Consider the following 13,283-nt stretch of genomic DNA (forward strand, 5'->3'; position numbering starts at 1 on the left):
CAGACCAGAAGGGCATGGTAATTGAATTTGCGGGACCCCCACGCTTTTTTTTACATTTATTTATATATTTCTTTTATCAATGACTTTCAATGAGTGTTCTCTGTATTACAGAGCCGACGATTCATAATAGCTGCGAGTGATTTTAAAGGACTTTTTTTAATGCATAAATGACACTTTGTGCAGGGACAGTTCTAAGCACCAGAAACATGCACCCCTTCACAGGCATACTATAGTCCCCCCCCCCCCCCCGTACGAAATTTAAAGGAATATTACACTTTTATTGTTTCACTTTAATCATTATTAAAATCACTGCTCCAGAAAAAAGGACCCGGGTCCCCAAACACTTTTTAGGACAGTAACTTGCAGAATCTTTTCTCTCTGTCAAATCTTTTTTCTCTGTCGAATATTTTCTCTATATAATCTTTGACTAATAGAGGTAAGGTTAGGCACATTCGACCACAGGTTCTATAGACACAGATTGTTATTGTCAGAGTCACGTCGAATCTCCTATTCTATATCGAACTGTTATAACAACGAAAACGAAAATAAAGCATTTATTTATGTCGGATCTTTCGTTTTTCGGATTCTGTGCTTTCCTTATCTTTTGTCAAAACGAAAACGAAAATAGCTGAAATTCGGATGAAAATGCATTCGGACGAAAATGAATGCACATGTCTAATAATAAATACAGTAATAATGTCTAGGGGAAACAGCATACAAACTGTAAATAGCGTAGCATGCATGAATACTGATTTGAGCTTCTCTTTGCGATAAAACATTAGAATCCTGCTAAAATGTCATTAAACTTGGTGAAATCTAGCATGATCTGCTCATATCAAATCTGCAAAAATATAAAATAAAGCAATTTTAAAAATGTATTAAGACAAAACTGAAAACGCATATAAATTTCAACTCAAAATACAGCAAATATAAAAATGTATGAAAGCAAAAATTAAAAAAGCATATCATTTCAACTCAACCAAAAAATGCTAATTGCCACAAACAACTTAAAAACATTTTAAAAGCACATTGTGCTAATAGTAAGGCCCGTTTCTATAAAAAATTGTACATGTTCTTGAAATATGCATAGCTTTAGGCTTCCAATAGTTCCAATGCATACATTCTGTGTATTTGGAACAAGTATTGGAAGCCACAATATATGTACATTCCAAGGACATATACACCTATAAAGGGACCCCGCTACAAGAAAAACATGTATTGTGTTAAAACAGTGGTCCTCAACCTGGGGTTCATGACCCCCTGGGGGGTCAAATGAGGATTTGTCAGGGGTCATCGAATCCTGGGCTGTTCCTGAATCCTGCACCACTCTCCCAACCTTTTTGCAGCTGCCCAACAGGGCTGTCCCCGGAGCCTGTGGCCCCCCAACTGGCCTGTTGCTGGAGCCCGCGACCGCCCACTCAGCCTCTTCGCAGCCTCTCATTCAGTTCAGGGAATGGCTGGGGGCAGAGACTAGAGGTCAGCTGACTGGTGAGGAATGTGAAGTGGGAGGGGCTGGAGGAGACCCTATCTCCTGAATTCGGCATAGGTGTCACTGTTACGAGACACAATAAAGTCAGAGACACAGTGAGTAACACTACCTGTGAATATAGTTGCCATTAAAAGTCCCTACTACAGTTCTCAGATCAGCAGATGACCTTGATCAAGAGCGCCTATGTTGGCTGGTCAGAACTCCCCCCCAGCATTGCCACTCATCCCAAATCCCTGCCAGCACTGCCACTCATCCCATACCCCCCACCAAGGAGTAAGAGAAGGAATAAAAATAGAGAATACAGAGAGGGAGGAACAAAGAAAAAGGGAGAGAAAGAACAAGAAAGATGGCTAGAGAGTGGGATGGTGAAGAAAAACAAGAATTTAGGATAGAGAGAGATAAAAAGGGAAAGAAAGGGGAACAAAGAGAGAGTGGTCCATCCTAAAATGTACCAAAAGGGGTTTTAATTCTGTAGAAGTGGAAGGGACTCAGGGATTGCTAAACGTCCGTGGGTTAGAGGCGCAAATTACTTCCCTTGCCTTGGGTGCTGATAGCCCACGCTGCAAAAATAATTTTACCATTAGGGGTCCCCAGAACTTGGGAAATTTTATCAAGGGATCACGGCACTAGAAAGGTTGAGAACCATTGTGTTAAAATTATACTTTACCTTTTTTGTATAAATACAAACACTGGTACTTTGTATTATAGCTACAGATTCAATTGTAGCAAATATTGGAACGCCTAGTCGTATAAGGGGAGCCCCATGTTGGCATTCTTCTGTTGGTTCTATTTTTCTACTGTTGGAAGTGACTATGTTCCTTTTTTTTTGGTTTATTCTTCCTCTCTGCTAAGCTTTTATTGGATAAATGTGACTTTGCTTGTAATATTTACACTGTGTTATGTTCTAAGCTTCAGAAACTTGTTACAATTGAATTGTTCATTCATTCCACCTTAAGTTTAGCAACAACTACCTGGGCTCTTACGTGATGTTACCTTAAAGTGGAACTGAATCCAAGCTGCCATCTTGACCTCTGTTGATCTGTATGATGTTGCAGATGTGATCATTTATGACATCATCCATTTGATGGTTTGACAGTTTGGTTGGGAGTACAAGCAAATGAGACAGCTATCATTCACAGCATGCCTTCAATGTTACTGTTTTGGGAAACCGATAAATTCATGGATTTATTTCCAATTTCATTTTTTTTAAATCTCACATGTAGCTCAGTATATGTAACTACATACATAAGTCACAATCTGATTATTAAGGTAGAACTATAGGCAAGATTTTTTTTTCATTTTGGATAGAGTAAGACTGGGTCATAACTTCTCTGAGTTTATTTTTTGCCACATGTGTCCCTTTGTGGATATTTCCCTTCACTTCTTGTCCCATAGCCAAAACGGGAAGTGAGAGGAAATCCTCCCAAATTAAGGGAATCCCTAGGGGACTGCTAGTTAATCATAACTAGTGTCTCCATAGGAAGATCTCCCCTCTATTACTTTTCTGTGGACAACCCAAAATTCGGGTTCATTTTTATTTTTTTACTTTTACCTTCAATTATAATGGCAAACGGGATAAATAGAGAAGGAGAATTTCTTCTAATCCATCTCCACTTTGTCCAGAACTTAAAAAAGTTTTGTCTTTAGTCATACTTTAAGTATATCTAAACCCAAAAACAAAAAAGTCATAAATTGCAGCTTACAGTGTGGCTGCATTGTTTTTTTTATCTGGCTTCTATTTCTTTATCTAATCTTGGTGATGCTGCCAGTAACATATTTTCTGTCTTAGGGTGACAAAACTCACCTACTGTTCTCTTTTATGGTGGAGCAACATTGTCACCCTAGGTAGCTTGCTCCTGGTCTGAACTACAGTACATCTTGCCCTCTCCTTAGCTTCATAACATAGCAGGAGTTGTTCCATGGTCCACAGAGGTTACCTGGGCAAAGTTGATAACACTGCTTGGGGTTTTAGTGAAGAACAGGCAATGTGCTGTCAGATCATTACAGGAAGTTGTGCACCGACAAGATTTCTGGCAGGTAAACAAGTATTATTTTTTTCACTTACTGAAAAGATATTCAATACCAAATGCTTTTAATTGTATATTTAACTAAAATGGAACAATTAAGAGATGCTCATTGTTGGACTTGACATAGACTTTAATTGTGGATACCGATCAGATATCACAACATTACAGTTATGGTTAGGTGAAACATGGCTGTAGTTTACCTTTACATAAATAATAGGGAAGACCAGCGACTGCGACTATACTTACATGTTGGCCCCCTACCCTTCATATGCACACACCTAACACTGTATGATAAACACAAACACAATTACAGCCACCTCTCATTTAATTTCTAGAGAGTCTGCAGTGCTTGAAATTCCCACTGCAAGCTAAGGAATCATTTTCCTCTACTATACCAGTTGTTGGATTGCAAAATGTGTCGCTCAGTATTTCCTTTTAAGATTATTTTTCCATTACAAAGTAAATTAGTGCAAGCCTTTCTGACAGCAAAAAGATAGAGGGCTATTACCATTATAGGTACATCAACCAAAGTTTGATATCCAGAGCTATTTGGCTAAAAGACAAGTAGTACAGATAATCACTGTGTATTTGATTTGGGTTCTTGGTTCAATCTAAGGGCTATGGAAAAGATGTGAGACTTAGATTAGAAATGTCATTTTGTGAATTCTGAGGCCCTTTTATGTCTAAATCTACAACACAGGAAATACTTAGACTTTCAGTTCCTTAGCGGGGGGATGCAGACCTGTACTGTTCAATGGATTATTGTGGCATGGCAAAGTACAAGCTGTGCTGTAGTGCCCCACCTTTTCCAGCCACACATACTCCTCTCTCCTTTGTTTCCTCTACCACTCTGTTTAACCACTGGCCATGGAGAAGGTATGCCATAAGCTCACAGTTGAGCCCAGAAGTACCAGGCATTTTTTACTGTTATGCCCTGTACACATGGTCAGACTTTCTGACGGAAAATGTGCGTTCGGATCGCGTTGTCAGAAAATCCGATCGTGTGTGGGCTCCATCTGACTTTTTCCATCGGAATTTCCAACACACAAAGTTTGAGAGCAGGATCTAAAAGTTTCGGACAACAAAATCTGATTGTTTAAATTCCGATCGGGTGTAGACAATTCCAACAGACAAAGTGCCACGCATGCTCAGAATAAATTATGAGACGAAAAATATTGGCTACTGACCCGTTTATAGTCCCATCGTACGTGTTCTACGTCTCTGCGTTTTCCAACAACTTTGATGCTAGACAAGTTTGGGCCAAAATCCGTCTGAAAAAATCAGACGGATTTTGTCGTCGGAATGTCCGACCATGTGTATGGGGCATTAGTGTCAGAATGAAGAAGCAGCGGAACAAAGGAAAAATTAGAAATGTTCTGTCATTAGGGGGTATTAATACAAACATGTTCCTTTGTCCTGCATATGCAAAGCACAGGTTTGCTGTGTGGCTAGCTAGTTTAGGTGCAGGTGGAAGGTTCAGGCTTATTGTTAGAGGCAAACAAATGGCCCCTGCCCAATCCCCCTTAAAGGAACAGGAGCACACTGGAAACCAAGCATGTGGCACAGTGGCAGCAAAGGTGCCCAGTGTGTTCCTGGACCATATTTACACCAGTAACAAACAAATGGCCCCTGCCCCCACCTCTAACTGGCCTTCACAGCAAGGAGCACATGGAAGGGCAAATGCATAAAAGACAAAAACAGAAACATTCCATAGCTCAACTCGCCAACCAGTCTGCTGACCAACCAAATTAACTGGTCCAACAGTCTACGTTAGTAAACAGTGGTTTAGTTAGCACGCATTTGCAAACTCATGTGTAAGATGCAAGGCATCTTCACAGCACCCTGTGTATGCTTGCAGTCCTAAACGCTACTGAATTTATGAGCGTCTCCACAGTGGGAACACATGCATTCAATGGATAGATGAGGGGCAGGTGGGCCTGGAGGCAGCCCAATCCCCCTTAAAGGAACAGGAGCACAATGGGCACCCAGCATGTGGCATAGTAGCAGCAAATGTGCCCAGTGTGTCCCTAGACTATATTTACACCAGTAACAAACAAATGGCCCCTGCCACCACCTATAACTGGCCTTCACAGCAAGGAGCACATGGAAGGGCAAACACATAAAAGACAAAAACATAACATTCCATAGCTCAACTCACCAACCAGTCTGCTGCCCAACCAAATTAACCTGTCCAACAGTCTGCGTTAAAAACAGGGGTTTAGTTAGCACGCATTTGCAAACGCATGCATAAGTCGCAAGGCCTCTTCACGGCACCCTGGGTATGCTTACAGTCCTAAACGCTACTGATTGTATGAGCGTCTCCACAGTGGGAGCACATGCGCTTTGTGAATAGTCGTACAGTCTTCCAAGACCCGTGCGTGTCCCAGAATGATGTGGGGAGAAGGAGGAGGGTGCTGAACATCCACACAGTTTGCTGTGGCAAAATGGCCCAGAAGTGGAAGCGAGTACTGTCAAAACCCACTCCTCCCCCCAGAAAGTGCTAAATGTGGCAGTGGAGGGGGAGATGATGCAAACAAGTGGAACTTCCACTCTTGGGTGAAGTTCCACTTAGTCCTGCTGCCAGCAGCCTGTCAAACTCTAATAGAGACTGGAGGGTGCACCGGGTGGTACTTGCGTTAGGTGCAGTATGCGCTTAGGGGCGAATGCTTGGCTTGCAGTATACTTGCATTTTGGGCTTTCATAATAGTGCTTGTCCATTTTTTGTGCATCCCAGTGCATTGGAAGCCCATTTAAATGAATGCATTTAATAAATAAAGCAACTCATATTTACTAAAGGCATAACAAGCATGATCTGAAGGGGTAAAAGGACAATGAGTATAGGCAGGACCCTTGAAGTCATACTTACTCTTAAAGTGACCCTTAAAATTTTAGCTTAAAGATATGCAGGGGTCTGATTCTGTGGACTTGTTACCAACATATATTTTTTCAAACATGAGTAAATCAGCTGAAAGGTATTTTCTGAGGAACCACAACTCTGTTACAATGGTGCACCTCTGTTTCGTTGCCTTTTTATTCTCTGTATTCAAAATGTTGTGCAGAATAGTTGTTTTTCTACGTCTTAATGTATATTTGGCAACCTAAAAAAGGGTTTTTTTATGCACCAGTATGATTGTTTAAAAATAGGACAGAGACTTAATCAACACAATCTGCTGCATTTTTCTGTCATGGAGCCACCAGTAGAACTTTAGGATTAGTTGTATTTCTGTGTAAACCTGATTTATATTGTATTCCCACCACCTCCTGCCCCCTAGGTGCAACTTCAGCAGACCACCTTGTGGGGGCAATTGCACCATCTGCTGTTTTAGGAAAGAGCATAGCAGGGGCAGCTCAGACAACACTGGCATACAGATTCTACAATTACAAAGGGTCGGAGAAGGGATGAGTAATGTGGATTATGTTTATATGCAGCTGTGATAAAGTTATATTACAAGTGATAGTGTTGGTATGTTTGGAAAAGTATTGTTAAAAAACTCCACTGCAGACATACTGATATTTAAAAAAAGAGAAAATAAATGGTGTGCTTTCCAAATGTGCATTGCACTCTGCTGGCTTCAAGAATCAGTGCAATAATAAATGAATGGGTTGTTAGGAAAAGAAACATTGGATGCCTGGTCACATGACCTGTCAAAGTCACATGACTGGTTATCTTCCAGTATTGGGGCTATTTTTGCAGCTCCAGAATTCCATGGGACAACACAAGCTCCACGCTGTGGCCTGCATTTCATAAATGGGACATATTATTCAGGCCATGCTCTACCTAGCTCTGTGTAGTATAACAAAGAACAGATAATGAAATCCACCATCAGTAATAAATGAACCTCTTAGAGAAATAACTAGCAGCTACATAAAATGGGGTACATTAACAGAACTGAATACTGGCTTTAAAGAAACACACTATAAAAATCTAATGTGTCTATTTTAAGTGGCTGACATTTTTTAAATCTTTTTTTTTTTTTCTACAGTGCCTCTTAAAAGCTCTAAAGAAGGGACAACTGCCGCAACAGTAAGGTAAGTAATAATTGATATTCTGATTGTTTAAAAAAAAATAAAAAAAAATATATATATATATATATATATATATATATATATATATATATATATACACTGTATATTATTTTATAATATTTTATTGCATATTATTTATACTATATTATGTTAATTTTATATGTTTTAATGATGAGTCCTTAGAAATTGTTCTCTGTAGCACCATGCAAGCAGAATGAGAACTGCATATACTGTAGTATTACAGTATTTGCCCTGCCAAAACTGTTGCCCCATACTTCAGTACATGCACTGCCAAAACCAGAACTCTGCAGGTAAAGGAAAAAATATTGCAGTTAAATGGTTTGGTTCATTTATTCTACATTTCATAACTTTTTTTTGTGTGCAATCTATTGCCTTTTCCCTGTGTTTTTTCATTCTATTACAATGGTTCCTGCTGTGGGGGATATCAAATGGAAAGGAAAGTAATTTGTAGGAGGGCTGTAGGGAGCACAAATGTGAAAGCATTGGTTTGTAAGGGGGTGTAATGCCAAAGATTTCTAGCTTTCTCATGTAACATATCCTCAGTCTTTAACCATCTCCTGGAGCATGTAGCTTTTCAGCCGTCTCTATACACTGATTTATCATGTTTGCTGTATTTAACCATATCACCTTGCATGTCTACAGTCTTTGACCATCTCCTGTTGCATGTTTGCAGTCTCTGACCATTTCTTCTAGCATGTCTTCACTCTCAGACCAGCTCCTATGGCATGTTTACAGTCTCTGACCATTTCTTCTAGCATGTCTGCAAACTCAGAACAGCTCCTATGGCATGTTTACCGTCTCTGGCCATTTCTTCTAGCGTGTCTGAAAACTCAGACCAGCTCCTATAGCATGTTTACAGTCTCTGACAATTTCTTCTAGCAGGTCTGCAAACTCAGACCAGCTCCTATGGCATGTTTACCGTCTCTGACAATTTCTTCTAGCATGTCTGCAAACTCAGAACAGCTCCTATGGCATGTTTACCATCTCTGACAATTTCTCAGAACAGCTCCTATGGCATGTTTACCGTCTCTGACAATTTCTTCTAGCGTGTCTGCAAACTCAGACCAGCTCCTATAGCACGTTTACAGTCTCTCACTATTTCTTCTAGCATGTCTGCAAACTCAGAACAGCTCCTATAGCACGTTTACAGTCTCTGACTATTTCTTCTAGTGTGTCTGCAAACTCAAACCAGCTCCTATAGCATGTTTACAGTCTCTGACTATTTCTTCTAGTGTGTCGGCAAACTCAGACCAGCTCCTATAGCATGTTTACAGTCTCTGACTATTTCTTCTAGTGTGTCTGCAAAATCAGACCACCTCCTATAGCACGTTTACAGTCTCTGACTATTTCTTCTAGCATGCCTGCAAACTCAGAACAGCTCCTATGGCATGTTTACTGTATCTGAATATTTCTTCTAGCATGTCTGCAAACTCAGACCAGCTCCTATAGCACGTTTACAGTCTCTGACCATTTCTTCTAGCATGTCTGCAATCTCTGACAGTCTCTTGTAGCATATTTGCCCTTTCTGAACATCTGTTTTATAATGTCTGCAGTCTCGGACTGTCTTGTGTAGCATGTCCAAATCTCTGATTATCTCTTCCAGCTTGTCTGAAGTCTGACGGTCTCTTATAGCATGTTAGCAACCTTCAGCCACTCTTGTAGCCTATCTGCAGACTCTGACCATGTCATGTAGCTTTTCTTCTGTCTCTCTGGCCCTTGATGCCAGAAGTGGCACCTGAGGTCTCCTGTATGTTGAATGTTTACCACCACTGATCTGAATGGCCTTGTTCTGCTTTTGTTTTCATCATACAAAAAAAGTCCAGTTGATTGCAACCAATTGCTAGCTATACTATGACTTGAATGAATGAAAACTTTGACAAAGCATATTATGATCACTTTCTCTTAAAACAGTTGAATACTAAACATTTTGTTTAGTTGTAGAATCTCCAGATTTTGTATGGAGTAGGAAATGGAATTTGACTTCCACCTTTTGGTTTTATATCATGAAGTGCTATTTGATCAGCACCTCAGACAGCTCCTTTGGCAGTAGTTAGCTCCCTGTTTTCCACAGCTTGAAGCTGAAAGTAAGGAGTGTTAAAGAGGAAGTAAACCCTGATGGGTTTTACCTCCTCTTTTGCTCACTGCAAAGCCTGCAAATGAAAAGCATAATGGGCTAGTATGCATCGCATACACTTACCTACAATAGAATCCAGCGATGTCCCCTGTGTAGGCAGCATCCATCTTCTGGCCCCTCTTCCTTCCAGGCCGTGGTTCGCCGGAGCCCCGTGACATCACTCCCGCACATGCGCACAGGAGACGCGATTAACGGCACAGACGAGGGAAGAAACGGCACTTAGTTTCGTTTCCTCCTCGTGCATGCACCATTGGAATTTTCGGCAGACTACAAGTGAAATATCTCCTAAACGGCACACGTTTAGGAGATATTTCCACTACCTATAGGTAAGCCTTATTCTAGGCCAAAATAGAAAAACACATGCATAGGTTGACACAGCTGCGCACCCCAAAAGTTGCAAAATAGTGGAAGAGTTTCCCCAGGGTTTTTTTTTTTAGCAGCAAAATATTTCTAAAACTGTATTTGGTAAAAAAAAAAAAAATATTTAATTTTGACATGAAGTTAATTACACATGTGTGCAATCAATATTAAATACAAATTCTGGTTGGCGACACAAACAAAAACAAAAACCTTTACTCATGGCAATCAATACACCAAGAAAATTCAAGTAGTGCAGTTACATTATTATATTGTTATCCACATGTATAACCCCATGAATACCCCTGTATACTAGGCTTACCTATAGGTAGAAGTCCAAAAAGTGGGTTTACAACCACTTTAACTGATACCATAACCTAGTGTTTCTCAACTCCAGCCCTCAAGGTGCCCCAGCAGGTCATGTTTTCAGGATTTCCTCAGATGAAACGGCTGTAGTAATTACCAAGGCAGTGAATCTGATCAAATCACCTGTGAAAAATAATGTGTAGCCTGAAAACGTGACCTGTTGGGGTGCCTTGAGCACTGGAGTCAAGAAACACTGCCATAACCTTTGTGAACGGACTTTTACAATACAATACCTCAAAATTAAAGTAAAGTGCCTTAAATCCAAGTCTTTACTGCTGTAATACTTTTGGTGGGTTGAAAAAAAATTTAATTGATAAAGTGGTTCTAAATTCAAAATGTTTTTTACCTTAATGCATTCTCTATATTAAGGTAAAAAAACAGCCCACTACCTGAACATCTGTCCCTAAACATTTACCTTTTGTCAGGGTGGGGGGAAGGAAGTTTTAAGTGTACTATCAGTAATCAGTTACAGCAAACTTTTCTTTCCTTTTGGGATAAAGATTTGCTTTTGTGTATAATACTGCTTTAAAGTGGAGTTCCACCCACATTTTTCACTCCTCACCATACAGTACTAATGTGCATCCTTAAAATGAATTGCCAATTTATTTTTATTTTCTCCTTTTACACCTTTCACTGATCCAGCTGTAGCTCCACTTCTCTCAGTTTCTGGAATCACAGTCTTCACTGAGAGCAGCCAGAGCCATAGGCTCCTGCTGCTGGCAGTCAAATCCTGTGAGTAAGCAGTGAAGGGTGTCGCCAAGCTGTCATGTTATCTATTTTAATAAAAACAAAAACCTTAGATTTTAATGTCACCTTATTTGGCCACTATTATCCTCTTGCAATTAACTCTACAGCAGAGCTCAGAGTCAGAGAGGGAGAAACAGCCCATCAGTTCATGTAGTAATAAACAGCACATCCCGCTTCATTATCTATTTAATGCTTCTCCCTCCTCCTCAAAATCTTACAAAGTTTCATCCCGCACCTGCTGAATGCAGCCAAAAATCGAATTCCTAGATATTGGAAGCAGAGTAGATGTCTGACCCTTCGAGACTGGCAGGCAGAAATAGAAAGAATCATGGAGGCAGAAAGATGGGGGTCTATCTTAGTAGGCAAAAAGAACAAGCATTTCTATATATGTGGTCTGGTTGAATTTATTATTCCCTGGAAATTGATAAGTTACTTAGCCCTACTTGATAAGGGAGATTTATATGTATGGTTGGCCATTTAATTTACATTACCAACTAAGATGCTCCACTACCAATGACAGCCATGTCTGTACCTGCTATCTTGTCTATTGTCACTTTATTGGATATTTAGGACTGCAGGTCCACTAGGAGCCCAGCAGTGGCTCCTTCTTGTTTGGCATGTGTTATGCCACGTGCACACGTAGCAGACTATCCGGCGGACTTAGTCTGGCGGACTTTCCACCGGACTTTCTGAGCGAACTACCTGCCCACTCATGGTACTTTTGCGGCGGACTAATATGGCGTACTAAGTCCGCCGGACTATCCGCCGTACTTTTGAAATGAACGGACTCGCCCACACACGCGGAGGAAAGTCTGCTCATTTTGAGCGCGTCTCCAGGTAGCCGGGGCCAGCGACGCCTCCTTCGCTGGTATGGACTTAAAGGGGAATCCCTATGCCCAAAAATCAGCGTGGGGGTCCCCCCCTAGGTCCATATCAGACCCTTATCCGAGCACGCTACCCGGCCGGCCTGGAAAGGGGGTGGGGTCAAGCGAGCGCCCCCCTCCTGAGCCGTACCAGGCCGCGTGCGCTCAAAATGGGGGGTGCCTTGGGGAAGGGAGGGCCGCGCTCCCCCCCCCCACCCCAAAGCACCTTGTCCCCATGTTGATGAGGACAAGGGCCTCCTCCCGACAACCCTGGCCGTTGGTTGTCGGGGTCTGCGGGCGGGGGCTTATCGGAATCCGTGAGCCCCCTTTAATAAGGGGGCCCGGATCCCGGCCCCCCACCCTATGTGAATGAGTATGGGGTACAATTTACCCCTACCCATTCACCTGTGAAAAAAAGTAAAAAAAAACATAACACACAAGGGTTAAAATAGTTTATTGCACAGCTCCGGGGGTCTTCTTCCGTCTTCGGGGGTCTTCTCGCCAGACTCCTCCGCTATCTTCTGCTCTTTTGCTAGCTCTTTCACTAGCGGAGGAGCCCGGCTTTCTTCTTCACCGCCACCCTCTTCTTCCAACTTCGGGGGTCTTGTCCCCCTCTTCGGTTCTTCTTGCTGGGCCATCACGCCTTCTTCTAGCTCTTTTGCAAGCGGTGGCCCGGTCTTCTGTCACCGCTGTCGCTGTCTTTTGTTCTTCTCTTCTGGAGATGTTGCCTCGTTGCTGTCTCCAGTCACAATGGCAGGGGCGCAGCGTGCGGCGACTTACATAGGGACATCTTGCATGCTTATACTTATTGTAAGAGGTGCTTGTTGGACTTGCTGCTCACTTTATATTGCTTTCTGTCTTTAGTTTGTCTCTCATGTGTTGCTTGTAATACTGACACTTTGCACATTTTGCCCTTTTGACACATATAGTATTTTTTTCCCTTTCTTTTCTTGGTCCTTGGCTTATAAAAAACAAACAACAATAAACAACAAGAAGCACATTGGTAGGAGGAGAGAGCAGCATGACAGCTGAGTGACTACTGATTCCATTTCACTGTCCAGTCACAGGCTGGGGGGGGGGGGGGGGACAAGACCTGTAAGTGTCACTTAACTGCAGCAGAGAAAAATCAGATCTCCTGCTCTCGGGCTGTGATGTGAGCACAGCTGTATTAATCTCAAGACTGCTTGTAATACAAATTCTTTGGCAGGTAAAAAAAATAATTATATATACCGTATATACTCGAGTATAAGCCG

The 13,283-nt window shown here is 41.6% G+C and overlaps 1 protein-coding gene across 2 annotated transcripts in view; it reads left to right on the forward strand.

Moving 5' to 3' along the window:
- Positions 1-13,283, forward strand: part of SGCD (sarcoglycan delta) — a 1,108,439-nt gene that overhangs the window by 489,473 nt on the left and 605,683 nt on the right. For both annotated transcript variants that reach the window (XM_077468394.1, XM_077468393.1), the window contains one exon: positions 7,500-7,545. The gene's annotated coding sequence lies outside the window, so the exon portion shown is untranslated. The remainder of the gene's footprint in view (positions 1-7,499; positions 7,546-13,283) is intronic.

The sequence above is a fragment of the Lithobates pipiens genome, unplaced genomic scaffold (genome assembly GCF_037356315.1).
Source record: "Lithobates pipiens isolate NorthernLeopardFrog02 unplaced genomic scaffold, aLitPip1_a1.2 Scaffold_8, whole genome shotgun sequence".
Lineage (NCBI taxonomy): Eukaryota > Metazoa > Chordata > Amphibia > Anura > Ranidae > Lithobates > Lithobates pipiens.